This window comes from Panicum virgatum, chromosome 3K (genome assembly GCF_016808335.1).
Source record: "Panicum virgatum strain AP13 chromosome 3K, P.virgatum_v5, whole genome shotgun sequence".
In the NCBI taxonomy this organism is placed as follows: domain Eukaryota; kingdom Viridiplantae; phylum Streptophyta; class Magnoliopsida; order Poales; family Poaceae; genus Panicum; species Panicum virgatum.
In genome coordinates, this window is record NC_053138.1 from 20,843,086 (window position 1) to 20,862,442 (window position 19,357).

At 46.3% G+C, this 19,357-nt stretch overlaps 1 pseudogene; it reads right to left on the bottom strand.

Moving 5' to 3' along the window:
- Positions 1–10,544: 10,544 nt before the first annotated feature.
- LOC120698280 lies at positions 10,545–12,875 on the bottom strand (annotated as a pseudogene).
- Between the last annotated feature and the right edge of the window lie 6,482 nt (positions 12,876–19,357).

Below are 19,357 nucleotides of genomic sequence, written 5' to 3' on the forward strand. Positions count from 1 at the left end.
TTCGTCTTCGGAGTGATTGCTCCATTGGATCTTTACAAACTTCACCATGCTACGCTTCACCTTTCTTTCATCTCGATCAAGAATGGCGATTGGGTGTTCTTCGTAAGTAAGACCCGGTTGAAGATCAAGTGACTCAAGGTCAACGGCGTCAGCTGGAACGCGATGACATTTCTTCAACTGAGAGACGTGAAAAACATTATGCACGGCGGAGAGTGATTGAGGAAGTTCCAATTGATAAGCCACTGCTCCAACTTTCTTGATAATCCGAAAAGGTCCGACATAGCGTGGCGCTAATTTTCCTCTGACTTGAAAACGGCGAGTGCCCTTAAATGGAGAAACCTTAAGATAGACATAATCACCAATCTTGAGATGTAGTTCTCGGCGACGACGATCAGCATAACTCTTTTGACGAGATTGAGCAATGCGAAGATTCTCACGGATAATTCTGACTTGATCCTCAGCATCTTTCACCAAATCTAGACCAAAGAAAGGTCTTTCTCCAGATTCGGACCAGTTGATCGGAGTTCTACACCGTCTTCCATAGAGAGCTTCAAAAGGTGACATTTTGATACTTGCTTGATAACTATTGTTGTAAGAAAACTCTGCAAATGGCAAGCAAGTAACCCATTTCTTCTCATATATAAGAGCACAAGCTCGCAACATATCTTCTAGAATTTGATTGACCCTCTCGGCTTGACCGTCGGTCTGAGGATGATAAGCAGTACTATAGGTGAGTTCAGTCCCCATGGCTTCATGAAGATTTCTCCAAAAGTGAGCAACAAACTGAGGACCGCGATCAGAGACAATTTTCTTAGGAACACCATGAAGACATACAATCCGAGTGAGATACAGTTCCGCATATTGCTTAATTTGATAAGTGGTCTTGACTGGAAGGAAATGAGCCGACTTTGTCAATCGATCTACAATTACCCAGATAGAATCATACCCTTGAGAAGACCTGGGTAACCCGGTGATGAAATCCATTCCAATTTCTTCCCACTTCCATGATGGAATAGGCAAGGGCTGAAGGGTACCGGCAGGTTTGAGATGCTCGGCTTTAACCCTTTGGCAAACATCGCACTCAGAGACGTACCGAGCAATTTCTCGCTTCATGCGAGTCCACCAAAATCTTTGCTTGAGATCTTGATACATTTTGGTACTGCCCGGATGAATGGAGAATTGGGAACTATGGGCTTCATCAAGGATAATTTGCCTGAGGTTATGATCCTTAGGCACCACAATTCGCTTCCCAAAGAATAAAACCCCTTGATCATCCGTAGAGAAACATCGAGCTTTGCCCTGATTCATTAACTCCCGAAGTCGAGCCATACCCTTATTCTTCTTTTGGACTTCCTTAATTTGATCATAAAGATCAGATCTGACTGTAAGAGTAGCAAGATAGCCTTCTTTGACCATAGAAATTCCGAGTTTCCGCAGATCGTCATAGAGAGTATGCACAGGAGAAGCTATGGTCAAGCAGTTGCATTGAGCCTTTCGGCTTAGTGCATCGGCGACGACATTCGCCTTTCCAGGATGATAATGCACTTCCATGTCATAATCCTTGATTAATTCAAGCCATCGACGTTGCCTCATATTGAGATCAGATTGAGTGAAAATGTACTTGAGACTCTTGTGATCAGTATAGATGTTGCAATGATTACCAAGCAGATAATGACGCCATATCTTTAGAGCATGGACAACAGCCGCAAGCTCTAAATCATGGGTAGGATAATTTTCTTCATGACGCTTGAGTTGACGAGAAGCATAGGCCACCACTCGGCCTTCTTGCATAAGAACACAGCCAAGACCGATGCGAGAAGCATCGCAATAAACATCAAAACTCTTGGAAATATCTGGCTGAGCAAGAATTGGAGCAGTAGTGAGACGATCCTTAAAGGTTTGAAAGGCTTCTTCACAGGCTGGGGACCACTCAAACTTGACCCCATTTTTCAATAACTCGGTCATAGGCTTCGCAATTTTAGAGAAGTTCTCTATGAACCGGCGGTAATATCCCGCAAGTCCCAGAAAACTCCGAACCTCATGGACATTCTGAGGTTGCTTCCAATCAAGCACATCTTGCACCTTGCTAGGATCCACAGCAATACCATCCTTGGAGAGGACATGACCAAGTAAAGATACTTCTTCAAGCCAAAACTCACATTTGCTAAACTTGGCATAAAGATGATGATCTCTAAGCTTTTGGAGGACAATATGAATATGACGAGCATGATCTTCTTTGGTCTTAGAATAAATGAGAATATCATCAATGAAGATGATCACAAAGACATCCAGTTCCTCCATGAAGATGCTATTCATCAGATACATGAAATAAGCCGGTGCATTGGTGAGGCCGAAAGACATGACAGTGAATTCATAAAGACCATATCTAGTAGAGAAAGCCATTTTCGGAATGTCTTCAGTTCGAATCTTGATTTGATGATAACCCAACCTTAAATCAATCTTAGAGAAATAACGAGCTCCAAAGAGTTGATCAAACAAGATATCAATCCGTGGAAGAGGATATTTGTTCTTGATAGTGACTTCATTCAACGGACGATAATCAACACACATCCGTAAACTATCATCCTTCTTCTTCACAAAAAGAGCCGGGCATCCCCAAGGAGAGGAGCTCGGACGAATGAAACCCTTATCCAATAAAGTCTTGAGTTGTTTCTTCAATTCTTTCAACTCATTGGGAGGCATTCGGTAAGGCTGTCTAGAGATGGGAGCTGTTCCGGGCTTGAGTTCTATGACGAACTCCACCTCATGATCAGGAGGCATACCCGGTAATTCTTCTGGAAAGACATCCGAATACTCACAAACCACGGGAATATTTTCCAACGCCGTGGCTATGGTACTCGCCAAGGCATATAAACAAGATTCCACCTTGGCAAGAGACAGTAAAACTCTACTCCCAGAAGGGTGCAAAAGATCAATGGTGTGGGGCCCACATTTGATAACTCCATCATGCTTACCCAACCAATTCATCCCAAGAATCACATCTAAGCCCATCTTGTCTAGGATAAGAAGATTAGCACGAAAAGTGGCTCCCTCAATAAGAATTGGAACCTTATCCACAAAGTTTCTAGTAATGATTTCCCCACCTGGTGATTCTATATGATATGGCACTTGTAGGTTTTGTATCTCAAGTTTACTATGCAGCACAAATTTCTTGTTGATGAATGAAAGAGTTGCCCCAGAATCAAAAAGAACCATAGCAGGGAGAGAGTTGATTAGGAGCGTACCCATGAGGACTTCGACATTCTCCGGAACTTCTTCAGCGGTGGTGTAGTTGAGACGACCACGCTTAGGAGCCTGTTGTGGCTTGACTTCCTGACGCGATGCTTGAGGCGGAGGAGCATTGGGTCTAGGTGCATTGAAGGCACCACCACGCCTCGGAGAGGGGCAATCCCTGGAGATGTGGCTGAGGCCACCACAATTGAAGCACGGACCCTTTGCGGCAACACCTGGGTTGTTCCAATAGGCATTGACCAGCCTAGGAGCTTGTCCTTGAGGAGGTTGAGGGTGACGCACAATCCACATAGGACGGGGAGGTTGCGTACCCGGTGCCCGAGGTAGAAAAGGAGAACGCCCCAGACGTGGACGTGAGGAGCTACCGCCCGCAGAGGTAGGAGCAGGACGCTTGTTCTTTGCCTCAAGATTCTTCATCTTGTGCTCAGCTCTGATAGCAATATTCACCAAGTCATTGAAATCCTCAAACTTGGTAGTGGAGAGCTTGTCTTGCAATTCTGCAGAGAGGCCATCGTACAGGCGTTCTTGCTTCTTGGCATCGGTGGCCACTTCTTCAGGTGCATATTGGGAGAGAGTGTTGAAGGCATTGACATAGGCCATCACATCACGACCTCCTTGAGTGAGATTCAGAAACTCCTTCTTCTTGATGTCCATGATACCCTTGGGAATATGGAAGGAGCGAAAAGCTGTGCGGAACTCCTCCCATGTGAAGCGGTAGTTGGCAGGGTGAGATGCCTTGAAATTCCGCCACCAAGCCCCAGGGGCATCATGCAGTTGATGAGCAGCAAAAAGAACCTTCTCATGGGGCTCACACTCAATAAGACCAAGCTTCTCTTCAATGACATTGAGCCAGAAATCCGCATCCAGAGGATCCTTGGAGCCACGGAAGATGGGAGGATTGGTGCGGAAGAAATCTCCGAACCTGTTCACTTGAGGCGCAGCTCTTGGACCATTATTGCCGGCATTGCCCAACTGATTGACTAGGTGTGCCATGAGTTCAGTTTGTCGGGCCAGGACGTCCGCGAGGTTTGGGTGAACTGGAGGATTAGGAAGGGGAACCTCGTTGTTGCGATTGTTATTGCCACCCGAACCACTGGCACCATCCCTTTCATTTCCCGAACGCAACACCATCCTGCTAATAAACAAAACGGTTAGCGGTCAGGAATGAAAGATAGAGGATGATACACAAAGGCAGGGTGGAAAGACAATGTGTAGATAAAAATCTAACACATGATCAACACCGGAATAGCAACTCTAAGAGATAGAGCAGATTTGGTCCACTAAGATTAGCAAGAACGAGATCAGCGAAAACTAGACCATGACACACTAGATTAGTTAGATGCAGATTTGAAAACCAAAAGAAAGTATGCATGCATGCGAGGTATGAATGCAATATGACGTCTCCTCACATCGTGAGCACGTCTTAACGTTCTAGCACTCACTTACGACCCGAAACAACCGCATTGTCCAGCAGCGCTACAACCCTCCTAATAGCACTCAGGACAATGGGTGATTCTCACCCTCTCAACCCCGGTAAAAGGCTTAAAAGGTTTCCAGAGGGTGAAAGGGTTTTCCTACGCTCTCGCTACTCATGCAGACAAGAGAGGTTAAGCACTTCTTAATTAGACGAGTGAAGCAGTAAGGGAGAATTAGCTCTAAGACAAAGGAAGAAAGCAAGCATTTTACCTTAAGTTCAAATTTTTAACCAAAGTAAATCTTAGTGCAAGTGATCAATTTTTTATTTGACTCTCAGCCCACTAAGCCAATTTTAGGTTCACTTCATGGAAACTCAACTCTGATACCCATTGTGAGAACCGCCCAATTTGATACTATTTTAAACGAACCGCCGGTCATTATCATCCAGATGAGAGTTAACACGTGCTTGCCAGAGCGTGTGCCCCGTGTTATCCCACATCTAGAGACACGAACAACCGACACGTCATTCATCCAAAATAATATCAAATCCGGTAGTCCCGGTATGTGCTCCAACATACGCCCAGAATCAGCATATGCACATACCGTATACAATCGAATACATAGCCAACAATCCACAAAGAGCAGTTATATAAAACCAGAGTTTGAGACTTAATATTACAAGTTCAAAATAGGTGGGTTTCCAGCTTCACTTCACAAGCCTTGGGCTCACGCGAGTCATATTAAACAGAGACTTAGAGCTTATTGAAAATACATGCTCTCCCGAAGCTCAGCCACGATAAAACTTACTTAAGTAATGACGCCTTGCTCAAGGACATCATTACAGCCACCACGACCTACTCTTCCCCCGCGTTCGGGACAGCGGGGTAGAATTGGCCGAACACCACTTCCATCTCACCTGCAACTAGGTTTAGAAAGCAACCTGAGTACGAAAGGTACTCGCAAGACTTACGCGATTACATACACAAGGATCATGCAATGGCTCTAGTAAAAGCTTTAAGGTTAAGTAATTATTGCATAAGCATTAGCTCTATATACTTTCACCTATCAGAATTGATTAATGTTGCCCAAACCCTTAAACCATTTTAGTAAATTAAGAGAATACAAAATACTGAGGCACAGAGGTGCCATGAACCATTTCCAACATAACCGAAACTTTCTACGAAGAGTTCAACGGATAAAGAGCTTGCTCATAACCGAGAGCGCGGCAATTCGAATTGATTTAACCTTGCAAGGGTGTACTACTTTACCCACACGACGCAAGGACCATGCGACTCACCCAACCCGCTAAAGTTGGATAAGAGGGTACTCGCGTCAACCGTTCCCAACATGGCTCGATCATTGAAATCTTCACACCTAGCTTACGCGTAGAGACTTAGTTTCCACCGGGGACATCTCTAAACTTTCCTACTCGTGGGTCCACCCGAGGATACCTCTAAGCCTCTCTGCATAGCCCTTGGCCACGTATCTAGGACTGTACATCAATGACCAAGGAAGGTAATTGGCTTATCCGTTCCATTATATTGGATATGTGGTAGCACGAAAAGGTGCTCAAAGCCGACGTCATCCACGAACGGTCCTTAAACGATCCAAGCAGACTATGCCCATGTGACTCCATTCACTAGGCCCTACCATTCTGCTCAAACCTCGATACTACCAACCTCTTAACAACCCAACCGAAACAGTGCGATCAAGGATTATCGGTAAGTGTGATCCTCCAAACTGTTCCTGTCTAGCGAGCAATATGAGTACTCTAAATAGTGCTAAGCATCTAGTCAATTTAAGTAATTAACTAACTAACTAGTGCCAAGAACACGGATAACAAATCAAGGATAAGTAATGCATGGAAGCAGGTACAAGAGTGCAATACATACATACTATATATAACCCAACATTACCCGGTGAGATAACTAACTAACTCAGATTAAATAGGAGCAAGGAATCATGCTTAGCTGCTTGCCTGGGTTAACTTCAGACTCGACCACGAACGAGACTCCGGGTTCGGGCTCCACGGACTCGGCGGGTTCCACGGGTTCGTTCTCCGACGACTTGGTCACTAAAATGCATGAATGCGTTGCACGAATTAAGGAATGAACTAAACAGCAAGAATAAATCATGAAACAATTTGAGCATTCAGAGGACATCACAAAGAACTCATGAAAATTGGTTTTGCAGCAAAAGCATTTTCCTACATTTAATCATAAATATAACAGTTTTCAGCCACTTTAAACAAAGTAAAACAGAAAAGGAATGAAAACTCAACTAAACAAATCCAAGAAAATTATATTTGAAACTAGGAAGCAATACAAGGCTAACAAAATTGGTTTTTCCATTTTATCACTTTCCAGTAAAAAGTTCTATACTAAACCACCTTTTGGACAGCAAGCACGAAATCGAAATGAAACCCTAAGCAACAACAAGGAAACACATGAGTAAGATGCACCACTGAAAAATACACCTCACAAGGAGTCTAACAAAATTTGGTTTGACATTTTTCAAGCAGTATACAAATAACTAAGCAATAAATTCACATTTTTGAAGATAAATCTTTAGATAAATCTATGGCAAAGTAACATGCAAAACAATATTTTTCCTAATTATATCTCAGCTAGAGGAACTCAACAAAACAAGTTTCATAATTTTTGGAACTATACATGAATTTCTATGAATTTTGGAAGCTTGCTGCTCAACTAAACACCTAGCAAAACGCTAGATGCACCCCAGCCGGCCAGCCCAGCGGCTGACAGGCCGGGCCCACGGGCCAGCGGCCCATCCAGCCGGGTCAAGGTGAAGCCACACGCCTTGACCCGCGCATGGGCGCATCCACGGCGTCGCGCAGTGCGCGGCGACGGCTGAGGGGCGTCACGCCGAGCAGAGGCGGCGGCGGACCGTGGCGCTCGCCGGCGGCCCTGCAGGAAGGGAGAGAGGGCCGGATTAGGGGTGGAACGGATCGAGGGAAGCAAGGAGACGCTCCCCACGCGAGGGATTGAGCCGCGGCTCACCGTGGGCGGCGAATCACGGTGGCGGGGATGGAGCTCGGCGGCGGCACAAATGGTGGTGGGGGCTAGGGTTTGAAGGGGAACGGGGGCCGGCCTTGACGCGGATAAGGAGAGGGGCGAGGGAAGAGGGAAAGGGCGGCACGGGATGCGAGGATTGCCGGCACGTGGCGCGGTTCACGAGGATGGACGCCGGCGGGCGACGCGTGCCGCGGCGCGCGGGAGAACAGAGGAGGAGAGGGAAGGGGCTGACAGGTGGGGCCCGACGGAGGATTTTTATTTTCTTTTTCCTTTTTTTTTTCAGGGCTGTGACAATGCTGGCCCATCAACGAGGTTCCAAGTCCTAGACAGAACCTTTGTTGATCGACGGCTCCTGAGCAGGAGCGGCAGGCGCCCTCGGCCACTCGCCGGGGGCCATGAACGCCGGCTCGGCGGGAACCGGCAGCGTGATGGAGCGGCTGTTGAGCATGACGACGACGGACGCCATGCTGGGACGAAGGTGCTGAAAGCGATCGGGTGGTCTAGACTAAGAGGGGGAGGGGGTGAATTAGGCTCTCTAAAAATATTAACCTATGGCTCCAACTAGTTTGCACAAAACTTAAACTAAAACAAGCTATCTAGATGTGCAACTACGGTTCATCTTAGTGTGAAACCCTCGTCCCAAAAGAGTTTTGCAACCTATAGCCAATCCTAGCAAGATATTATAGTAAGAAAGTAAAGGCACACAAGTTGCAATATGAAATGCGGAAGCTAAAAGAGAAGGATGAGAGAAAGCGAACTCTCGACACGTGAATATATCTCGTGGTTCGGTTTGCCACAAAAGCGCCCCTACGTCCACGTTATTGAAGCACTCACGAAGAGTATCGCTTCCCGGCAATCAAGTCTCTTCCGTGAACACAATCACGGTCACATTGATCCCGATCTTCACTAAGGGAGATTGCTCACGAAGGAGGGGTCTCCGTCCCCAGCACAATGTCGTCGACGCCGCTCCACACCAAGCCGGAGGATCGTTGACTTGCCGGCGAGCCACCAAAACTCCAAGGAGGCCGGCGCACTGTGATACAACTTTGGTTCACTTTAGAACCACAGCACAAGAATCTAAACCTTGCTTGATAACTCACTCAAGAGCTAACCTAGCACTCACACTCACAAAACTTGTGCTAAGGACTAAGGATTTGAACTCTATGCTCTTGGATGGCTTGGAGGTGTTTTTTGGTGTGTGTGTGTGTGATGTCTTGGCACTCCAGCAACTTCAAATGGCCGGGGGAGCTCATATTTATAGGCCACCAACTCGAACTAGCCGTTAGCCAGTTTCTGCGTAGGCATCGGAACATCCGACCATAGGGCATCGGAACTTCCGGTCACTCTGCGCTCTGAAGTAGCTGTTGGCAACTCTGACACTTCTGCAGCTGAGTTGGCAACCACCGGTTTAACCGATGACTTAGTGTCGGTTCAACTGGTGCCTCTTGATCATCTTATAGCCGTTGCCCTTTCTGACGTCATTGCTCCGACGCACCACCGGTTCAACCGATGCTGAAGACTTCACTTCTGCTCGCTTGACATCGTCTCTGGAACATGGTACATTGAATGCACCGATGCCTCTCTTGACACCATTGGTTCATCCGGTGCTTCACTTCTTTATTCACTTGATCTCTAGAGGCGCACAGACTTGTGCCAAAATGAGGGCGTCGGATCTTCCGACAACTATCGGATGCACCGATGCTTGGGCATCGGTTCTTCCGGTGCTACTGATTTCAGTAGAACTCGTCCAATTCAGCGTTTTTTTGAGTTCTTTCTTCGTGTTTTGCTTTGCATGACCTTTTTACTTCATCCCTGGGATCTAAAAATATTCACTTAACAAAAACATTAGTCTCATTGATTGCGTTGTCATTCGATCACCAAAATCACTCGAAATGACATGAATGGTGCCATGTTCGTTACAGGTGCGGGTCCTCCTGGACGCAGAGCAGCCCGACGTGCACCTCCGGCGGCCCAGCTGGCCCGTCGGCTGGGAACCCCTCGAGCAGCTGCGGCAAGCTCCCGCGGCTCCAGTGCCCCCAAACCTGCCCGTGCTGGCCATCAGTGGACAGAAATCCAGAATCAGTTCTCCAATCCATTCCATATTTGCAATTGCGCGCCCCTTGTGGGCAATGGCCTGAGTTCATGGGGTTTTTCGTCGGCAGGAGAAGCCATTATCTTTTCCTCTTAATGAAATACGGTGGGGGCCGTTTCACCCCCCGGCCGCGTTTTTTTTAAATTGATATTCTTAACTCTTCCATCATACATGAATATATGACGACACATATCGTGAGTAGTATTTTTATATAAATAATATATTAATAATAATAGAAATAGTAATTTATAATTTTATATTCATGCACTTTAATATTTTATTAAAATTATATAATTTAGATTTAAATTTAAAAGTTATACTTTAACTTTTAATAATAACATAATTGGATAATTTATATGCAAATTTAGGGAGTTATACATTATTTTTAAAATGGCATAGGTGGATAATTTACATGAAGATTAGGGGGTTACTTTAGATTTTTTTATAATATCAGAGTTGGGTAGGTTAGATACATGTTTAGGGGGGTTACTTTAGTATATTTTCATAATTGCAGAGGCGAGTAATTTATTAGAAAAGATAACAGATTCAATGACTATTATGATTAGAGTTGGTGGATTGATGGCCAGATATTTTGTTTTTGTGAGAATTTCTTGGATTTCTTTTTTTTTATATCCACTTATAATCCTATGTAGCTTCAAGCTTCAAAAGTGCATCCAATTAGTAATAGTAAGATAGGTTGGAAACATTAACATGGAATTGATCATAGAGATACAAGTCTACATGAAAAATATTCATGAAAAAATTCATAATGTATTTTTGTAGCATATAGGGAAGCATATTATAAGTTACATTATAGAATTTGAAGTTAAAAATTCCACTTGTACGCGAAGAAACAAAAAAAAAAGAGAAGTCTCAGTAGGGGCTAGATTGATCTAATTGAAATAGTTTGGGAAGGAAATAGAGCCTATATTTTGTTAAAGGAGTTAAATGGATTAAGTGGATTGGCAAAGGGAGTAAAATAAACTTTTTCAGAAAAAAATATGCAACATGTGTCATGCATTTCATCATTCAGAAAAGCAGCCGTCATTCATCGTCGTCCTCCATGTTGGCCCATCAACGAGGTTCCAAGTCCGAGACGGAACCTTCATTGATCGACGGCTCCTGAGCAGGAGCGGCAGGCGCCCTCGGCCACTCGCCGGGGACCATGAACGCCGGCTCGGCAGGAACCGGCAGCGTGATGGAGCGGCTGTTGAGCATGACGACGACGGACGCCATGCTGGGCCGGAGGTGCGGGTCCTCCTGGACGCAGAGCAGCCCGACGAGGACGCACCGCAGGACCTCCCTGCGGCCCAGCTGGCCCGTCGGCCGGGAACCCCTCGAGCAGCTGCGGCAAGCTCCCGCGGCTCCAGTGCCCCCAAACCTGCCCGTGCCGGCCGTCAGTGGACAGAAATCAAGAATCAGTTCTCCAATCAATTTCAGATTTGCAATTGCAAGCAGTGAGTTTCTAGTAGTGCACTAACAGCACTAGAAATTGTAAAGAGTGTTCTAGTTCAGAGGTTGCAACTTACAAAGTTTATGAGATTTTCAGAAGGTCGCCGGCCGGTGATGATCTCCAGGACGAGCACGCCGTAGCTGTAAACGTCCGACTTGGTAGAGAAGGAGCCGCGCACGGCGTACTCCGGCGCCATGTATCCGCTGCATCCCGAAGACACGGCAAGTTAGCAAGTGCAAATATGTAATCCAAGAACTTGGAGGGGGCGAAGCCGAGCGAGCTTACTATGTGCCAGCGATGCGGCTCGTGTTCGCAACGCTTAAGTCGATGTCGAACAGCTTGGCCAAGCCGAAGTCGGAGATCTTAGGGTTCATGTCCGCGTCAAGCAAGATGTTGCACGCCTTGAGATCGCGGTGGATGACGGTCAGCCTCGAGTCCTCGTGGAGGTAGAGAAGCCCTCGGCCAATCCCCTCGATGATCTGGAACCTCTGCGCCCAGCTTAGCTCAAGCTGCCTTGCAGGATCTGGAAGTTGAGAGTTTACTTCACTCAGTAATAAACAAAGTGATCGACCGAGTGTCCTGAACGACATGAAAGGATTAGGGCCACTTGATTGAATCACCGAAAAGGATCTTGTCGAGGCTCTTGTTGGCGAGGAACTCGTAGACAAGGAGTTTCTCATCTTCCTCGATGCAGCAGCCGAGCAGGCGCACCAAGTTCCTGTGCTGGAGCTTTGCAACCAGGACGACCTCGTTCTTCATCTCCACATGCCCTTGCTGCGACGTTCTGGACAGCCTCTTCACTGCTATTGACTGCCCATTTTGTAGCGTACCCTGAGGAACATTGAGATCTGATCATCAGACATTTTGTGTGGTTTTGAAAAAAAAAAACACCCGTTACTATACATTAATTTTCGGGCCCAATGATTAAAAGGTTACTTTGTAGACAGGTCCAAAACCTCCTTCCCCGAGCTTATTTTCTTCTGAAAAGTTGTCAGTTGCAGCTCGCAGAGTACTCAAGTCGTACATGAGAGGCTCTGAACTTCTAATTTCTTCTTCATCCCCATGTCCTGGTGACACAAGAAAAATAGAGAGTCAAGTTTGAAGGTTGCAGCAGAGTATTCTTGTATACGCTAACAATGTTTCAGCAAACTTACCGTCGCTAGCTAACTGCACATGCATGTGTGGTTTTCTGCTCTTCTTACAGACATAGGAGGCAACAATCAGCAGCAGCAGCATCGAGACCGCAGCAAGAATTGAGACAATAATAAGTGCTGTCCTGACAATGCTTCTACTTCCTGCAAAGTCTGTCGTAGCTGAAAATTCAGAACCGAAACTGTTATACAGCCATCACCAAGAGCACTTATCTTTTTGAATTGTATTTGTGAAAACACCATGCTTTCAACAAATAACAGCATGTATATTAAAATTCACTACTATATGAAAAGGTACATCCCATAAATTTGGATAGAGGTCCACCATTATTCATTCAAATTACGGCAAGAAAATAAATTGAAACTGTATGCTACTTAGCAACTCCAATTAGATATCATCAGTACCACTCATTAGTCATTACACATAATATAAATTAAATCAAACCAAGAAACTTTTAGTCCAGCTCCATATATGTACTCAGCAATGAATAGTAGACCACGTGATGATGCCGAATTCTTGTTTCTTGATCGTTGACGTAGAGTCACACGACCAGCAAGCGTTGACCGACTATAGAGTCACACCACAAACAAGCAAACGCGTTCGGTTTTGAGGAATGTTGAGTACTCTATCCTGTCTGTGATGAGTGAATTGTCAACCGTGCGGTGTGATCGTGCGCTTGGTCTTTGGATTGCAGGTACACGGGCGTCGAGTGTCGACGGAGAGTTGCCGTGGAGGAGCTCAAGCCGGGCGGCAGCTGTGGCGTCCACTCCTGGATCGAGGGCGCTAGCGACGACGGAAGGCGGGTTTCTTGGTTTGCGCCACAAAACCAAGCAGGCAGACGGCGGTTGAAGACGCCAAGTCGTGGAGGCACGGGCGTCGGTCTCGGGACTGGCGGAGGTGACGGGCGTCGACGGCGTCTAGGGCCTCGCTGCGGGCGAGGAGGTGACAGGCGTCGGGCAGTGTCTAGAGCCGTCAGGAGGCCGAGGCGGGAACGACGTCTACGGCCACGGCGTGGAGGCGGGAATCTTCCCGTGCGTGAGGAGTTTTGGCGGTTTTCTCAAAACCGGCCATCTACCCGGGTTTCACGGACCTTCCAAAACCATGGACCAGATCTTCATCAAGATGGCGGCATCGTGGAGAATACTTCGTTCCAAAGAAAGAACCTCAGCCGTCAGATGATATCGTGTACAGGGGGATGCTGCAGACCAACCGGTTTGACCGGTCCCTGGCACCGGTCTGACCGGTCTAACCAACCGGTCTGACCGGTCTCCGCGGGTATAAATACCCCTTCACTTGTATTAGGTTAGGTGTGGCTTTTGTATTCCGTCCGTGGATTGTTCTGCTCCTCCCAGGCCGCCTCCCCTGTGTCTCTCTCCCCGTTCTTCTCTTTAGAGTAGGATTTGATTATGGATTTGTGAGACTTTGTATTTGATTTGATTGGGAAAGGAGGCCCCATCCTCCTTGTGCCCTCTGGGCTTTTGAATCAATCGAATCCCGTCCCTCTTATGCTCTTTTGTGATGGATTTTTGTTTCGTTTTTGATGCACATGATCGCGACAGTTCGTAGAGCTCTTTGTAGCGATTCCCGTGCCCCTAGCCTCATGCCAAACTCTCTGGAATTACGAGTTCCTACGAATTGAAGTTTTTGAGTTCTTGAGGAAACCCCAATCATTCTTGATCTTCCCTCAAATTCTCAAGTTTCATTGATCTTTTAGGAAAGATCTCTTGGGGATATGTTCGCAGGTTAGTTGTGGAGGTATCCTCCAAGTTTCGCTGGATTTGGACTTCGTTTGCTCGAGATTCTTCTCTTGAAGTCTTGTTCACAGGTTTTTCTGGGTGGCACCGGTTAGACCGGACGGCAAGACTGGTCAGACCGATCAAGACCTGTTCAGGCCACGACCGGTCAGACTGGTCCGTTGCACCGGTTAGACCGGTCCAGGCAGACAGTTCTGCGTTTTGTCTTGTTTTGCTTCCGCGAAATTTCCTAGGGTGTGTGTTGGCGCTCCTTAAGTATCCATTTTATCCCCTGTTTAACTTTGATAATGGCATGAATTTAATATCAAAATCACTAATCATCCTAACCTCGGCCCAATTATTGGTCGTTTTCGCGTTTGCACATATATTTTGGAGGTACTTTGTTTTTGCAGGTTTTTGACCAATTTTGGAGCATGAAATGACGAGGCCCACGATCACGCGATGATACGAAGAAAGACGAAGGCCAAAGCCCGAACAAAGGACCGAAGGCCATGATGATTAGAGGCCCGTTCGTGCACGTCCACTCTCCAATGAAGCCCAAAGGACAAAGCCCACAAGATAAGATCAAGATACTTCGGGGCTAAGCAAAGCAAAAAGAGATTTAAGGAAGGATTTTCCATCATATCCTTTTCCTCGAAGAAATCTCGAAGATAACGACGTCTAATGGGGTGCAATCGTGAAAGGCATAAACTCTAGAAGACTCCAGGAGACTTGGGGAGATAGGAGGACACGAGTCAGCGAAGAAATGGGCCAGGCCGGCCGGCCTGGGTCCATTGGGCCGGCCGGCCCAGCCCCTTTTTGAGGCGGTTCGGCCTCCCCTTTGACCTAGGGTTCCCAGAGGCTATTTAAAGACCCATCCCCAAGGATCACGGGGAGATCAATTCGGGAGACAACGCCAAGGAGCAGAGAAGATAGAGGGACACCTCTCGGAGAGCCGAGGGTCGTGCTAGTTGTCTAAGGGTTTCCCTAACCGACGTGGGAACCTTGCAAGGAAGACCACGTCGGAGTTCTGGAGCTAGGATCATCAAGATCAAGGTAGGGCCCCGGTTGTGATCTTGTGATGTACAATCATTCATGGTGAAGTTATTTGTGATTCCGAATGTTTAGCGACCATGTTCTCTCTTTTGATTTCGTTCTTTTCTTTGGGTTTGCTTCATCCTAGATCTATTATCGAGATAGATCGCTTAGCATGATCTTGTAGTCATGGTGGGTAGAGGTTCATGGCAGAACTACCAAAGGGGGTTCGACTTGCTTCAGGGTACTTTCGTCCAAAGGGGCGGCGGCGTGACAGGGCGTTGCCCCTGAGTAGGTGGGGTATCGAGGGATCGGATTGGAGATTTTGAGTTTAAAGATGCTTTTCATTGAGATTCACATCTATCTTACTTCACTACATCTAGCTGGAACTACAACATATGCATGATCTAGGTGATCTCAATACAAAGGAATCTCTATGCTAGTAGATTGTTTCTTGTATCTTTGGTTCCGTGGATTGATAAACCTTGGGGGAATACTCTAAGGGAAAAGCTACACGAACCGTGCGCTTGCGGTATACAAATCGAGGGTGCTAAGGAGCGTCAACAAGCTTTTCTGGCGCCGTTGCCGGAGAACCATCGATTTAAGATCCAATTTTACTCGCATTCGTAAATATTTCTTTTTCTTGACTTTTCTTTTTGACCTTTTTAGATCTCTTATTTTTCTGAGCTAACTAAAAAACGGATCTATTCCACGAAAATCAATCTAATCTAGAGTTTACTTTATTTTGCTTTATTTTTCTTTTATGTTTTAGATCTTGTATATTCATCTTTTAGATCTTGTATATATTTTTCTTTTTCACTAACCCTAACAGGAGATGGACGGGAGCCTCTCCAACAAACCCGAAAATTTTGTGGATGATACAGAAAAAATTTACAGGCAAAAAGAGACGAGAAGCACGATCAAGGAAGCCAGAACTAGTAGATCCAAAAGTCGAAGCCGACGGTTCATCGTCTTCACCTCAAGCAACTCCACCGACAAGTCCAAAGGAGGCGCCACTTCACCAAGGGATGGCGCTACCAGAGCAGGAGCGTACGATCGGAGAGCTATGCACTCCGGACATTTGGGACTTGCCGATCCAAAATCTTGACAACATCGGAGTTCCATTCGAGATCAAGACTTCAATCATAAGGATGGTGCAAAGCTCGCCCTTCACTAGAGAAGAAGACTCTAATCTACATCTTCAAGCGTTCCTCCAACTATGCCGCACCTTCGACATGCAAGAGATGACTCAAGATCAAATATGAGCAAGGCTCTTTCCGTTCTCTCAACTTGGGAGAGCGTTGCAATGGTTTCATTCTCTACCACCGCGCACGGTGCAAAATTGGGAGTCCTTGATGAAAGAGTTCATGACGGAGTTCTACTCGCCGGGCAAGACCCAGATTCTGCGCAACAAGATTGCAACATTCGCGCAAGCCCCGACGGAGACTATTGCGGAAGCCTATGAGCGCTTCAACGACTACATCAGCGCCGTACCTCATCACAAGTTCTCAAGGGAGGATGTGGTCCAAAAGTTCTTTCAAGGCCTCACTACTGCATCAAGGGGGATCATTGACGCATCGGCCGGAAGTTCTATCATTGAGCTCACGCCTACTCAAGTTTTCAAGCTATTCAAGAAGGTGGCAGACAATGACGCATGAGCATCATCGGGGCGCCTACAACCACTCCAAGCAGTGGGCACCGCGAAGAGTGTATTGCAAGTGGAACGTGAAGAAGTGCTAGAAGGGAAGATCGACTCGCTCATGAGAAGATTGGAGAAGATGGAAGTGGAAAAGAGAAAAGCCCAAGCTATTGATTTGAATGCGGCCGAAGCAAGGTCTACATGTGCAGAATGTGAGGAGTACGGTCATGTCCAAAATAATTGCCCGGAGGAAGCCAAGATGCTTGACTACATGAAGAAGGGAGAATGGATTCCGCCACCCAACTTCCGCTACGGGCAAGGTAGACCCCAATTTAATGCAAGCTCTTTCATTCAAAACTCGGTGCCTCTTCGTATACAATTGAAAGAGTTCATGGAGGAGCAAGGCAAGATCAACAAAGACACCGTCACCAAGTTCAAGGCTATGGACAAGATCTTGGAGAACATTGATGGCAAGGTGACGGAGGTTGGGAGCTCTAACCTTCAAGTACTCAACATGATGAAGATGCTAGAGACGCAAGTAGCCCAGCTCGCCAGACGCCTATCTAGCAACGAAAGAAAATTGCCCGGGCAACCTCAAAGTCCGGAGACGGCTAAGGCAATTCAAACTCTCTCGGGAAAGGAGACCGAAGAACCCGAACATGCAGCGGGAGCAAGGAAGCCTAAGCCAAGAGTTGAAGTGGAGACCATCATCAAGGAGAAGGCACCTACTCCTATGCCAGAGATAGTCACCGAAGAGCCGGAGTTTGAGCTAGATGATATAGACACCAAGATTCTACCGCCAAGGCCATGATACCGCAAAGGTAAACATGAAGATGAGCAATTCAACAAATTTGTTGACATGGTACGCAGGTTGAGCATCAATATGCCGCTCTTGGACGCTCTACAAGTTCCGACGTATTCTCGCTACTTCAAAGACATCATGGGAAACAAGCGCAAGATACCGCCAAGCACTGTCAAGCTAACCGAGAAATGTAGCGCGGCAATCGCTAATGAAGCTCCTGAAAAGAAGAGGGACCCCGGATGTCCTACCATCCCGTGTTCCATTGGATCTCTTATGTTCGAAAGAGCACTTTGTAATCTCGGTGCAAGTGTGAGCGTCATGCCAAAGAATGTGTTCGAGAAGCTATGCTTACCGGAGCCGAAGCCCACCACCATGTGCCTAGAGTTAGCGGACAATTCCGTTCGCTATCCTTTGGGAATCGCCGAAGAAGTGCCCATGAAGATTGGAGAACACTTAGTCCCCGTTGACTTTGTGATTCTCGATATGGGAGAAGGGAGCAAGGTGCCTCTCATACTTGGGAGGCCTTTCCTCAAGACCGCAAGGGTGAACATCGATGTTGGCAAAGGGGAGATAAAGTTCGACATCAATGGCACCACAAGCGAATTCAAGTTTCGTCCACGCCTTGAGGTATGCAACATGATCAATGTCAAATATATTCCGCCTCACCGCCATATCACAGAGGAGAAGCCAAAGAAAGAGGAGGAGCCGAACAAGAAGGAAGCGAAGAAGGAGATAGAAGTCGTCGCGTCCATCGCGACAAAGAAGATCGCTGCACCCGTCAAGAAGAAAGCTAAAAGCCCGCCTGTGAAGACCAAAAAGACGACTAACCTAGAAGACAAACCCGCACCAAGGATTGTGCGGAAGTGGGTACCCAAGACTGCAGCGCCATCACCAAGCGTTGGTCCGAAGTGAAGAAGAAGATAGTCTAGCTATAGACTATAAACGAAGCGCTTTGCGGGAGGCAACCCGTTCGTCGAGTCAAGAATAAAGCTGCCGGGAGTTCAATCCGTTCGTCGAGTCAAGAATAAGCTGCCGGGAGGACAACCCGCGAAAGGTTTAGGTAAGTGAGTCGAGAATTTTGCTACACAAGAACATGATATACTTTTGAATAATTGGTCGTTCGGTCGAACAATTCGATTTGGATTTTATTCGCTCGGTCATTTCGATGTTGTTTCTTATTTTAAACCAATGACATGAGCCATCCTATGATTTATTTTCCTCTTCTTGAGAAAGCCACATCCAAAATTCCATACACATTTTTGGCGACCATCCTGTCCATGACGGCCGGACCAAGTTGAGATAAAACACACGAGTAGAGCCGCGCTATGTTTATATTATTTAAATTCTTGATGCGTAGGTTCGCACAAACATAGAGAGAATTTTCAGTTTCATTACCATAGGACTAGAATTTTCCTAACCTTAATTATTCTCTTTTTCAAAAATCTCTCTCTCATTTTGCAAAAATTAGAACCTAAACCCAAGACCCACGGTTGAATTCGAGATTGTTCGCTATCAATACATAAAAGTGAACGGTTCCGGTGCAACCAAAATTAATGTAGTTGGGAAATATTTTTCGACTTACAAATGTAAAGATGTTTCAATTCCCCTCTGATTATTCATTTAAACTCATTGCATGCTTTGAGTCAATTCTGAAATTTCGAAGTTAGAGGAGGATTAAACATCTAAGCATGATTTGGAGAAGGTTTATGTGTTTGATTAACATCCATTGATCAAAGTAAGTTCACGGG